The following is a 1,494-nucleotide window of genomic DNA, read 5'->3' as shown; positions in this document are numbered from 1 at the left end:
ACCTCTTGAAATGGTTGAAATGCTGTTAACTGTTGGTACATGGATAGGATTACAACCATGTAATGAAGCAAAGTATGTAATTTGTTGAATGTAAAACTGATGATCTGCTCTGTAAATCTTCATTCAATTCACAATAAAAAGTTAAGGAAAAAGAAAGACACCAATCAAATAATGTACTAAACCACTGCCATTGAGTCTATTCCAACTCATAGCAACCCTTCAGGACAGAGAGGAACTGCTCCATAGGACTTTCAAGACTGAATCTTTATGGGAAGCCTCTTGGTCATCCCATCTTCCTACCAACCCACCTCTTAGCCATCCAACCAGCAAGCCATTCAGTTCTCCCAAGTCATCTACCTGCCTGGACTCACACCCCCATCCCCCTAAACTGTCACTTTCACTTGGCAATAGCCACCCCAGCCCAACAGGCTGAGCACCTGCCACCATTATGAACATCTGCAATGCTCGTTCTGATGAACAGGCAGCACCGCTACTTCTTTTACCTTCCTGTAAACCACTACATGAAATACTATCTCTACCATGACCTTTCCTGGCCCCACCTCTCTTATATTACTGAGGAGGAAGACAGGACAATTGTGGGGCATGTTCTGCCCAAAATAGAAGAGGATCCAGATGATGTCCCCATGGACACATCACCTCAATGGCCTGAAACATTCACACTAGAGCCTCAGCCTAGCTCAGAAACGGATGGATCAGCAAGATCGAGAGCTTTGCTGCCAAATATATACCCATGTTGGTAAAGAAGAGTCAGTGGGCAGCCTTGCACTTCTACTCTAACACTCTCAACTTCCAGGCTAGTGAGGTGGGACCCAAATACTATGAAGATGAAGAAGATATTTATGTTTTGAAGCAAGATCTCTCTCGTAGTTGGCTGTTGAGCTGAGGCAGCAGCGGGAGCTGAAGAGATGCAGGTATGTGGTACTGGGCTGCAGGAAGAACAAAGTAGAAACCTAGGACACCACACTTCCTGGTTCCAAGGAGGTTAGGCAGGAGAAGGACCCAGAGAATGAGGATAGTGGGAGTACCAGCAAGGAACTCAGCATGTGCACAGAGAGCCTCGAAGTCCAGGACAGCTCAGAGGACTCGGAGTCCACCGCCTAGAGCTTGCTTCAGCAGTCTAGGAACAAAACAAAAAAAATCAGTGTTTCAGAGAAGTTATCAGGAAAACAATAACCGTATTAGCAATAATGAATATGTGCGTATGTGTGGCCATTTTAAGGGATGAAGTATGAAGAAGGCAGTAAATTCTTGTAAATGCAACAAAATGAACTTTGCATATATTCATTTGTGAAGAAAAGGTGGCTTAATAAAAGTTGCTTCCTATGACTTACTTATCCATATGTATTAAGCTAACTTACTTTAGGTTAATTAAGTTTGGGTTCCCATTTGCATGGCTTTGAAAAAAAGAGAATCACACACACACAAATCTTAAATGGGAACAGACATCCTCATCTTCCTGTTGTAGAGACGCTG

At 43.4% G+C, this 1,494-nt stretch overlaps 1 pseudogene; it reads left to right on the top strand.

Annotated features, from left to right (window-relative positions):
• Positions 1 to 418: 418 nt before the first annotated feature.
• Positions 419 to 1,122, top strand: LOC102818188 (annotated as a pseudogene).
• Positions 1,123 to 1,494: the final 372 nt, after the last annotated feature.

The sequence above is a fragment of the Chrysochloris asiatica genome, unplaced genomic scaffold, assembly GCF_000296735.1.
Source record: "Chrysochloris asiatica unplaced genomic scaffold, ChrAsi1.0 scaffold00178, whole genome shotgun sequence".
NCBI classification, from domain to species: Eukaryota; Metazoa; Chordata; class Mammalia; order Afrosoricida; family Chrysochloridae; genus Chrysochloris; species Chrysochloris asiatica.
The sequence above is the reverse complement of the archived record's forward strand: the minus strand, read 5'-3'. Positions and strand labels throughout refer to the sequence as shown.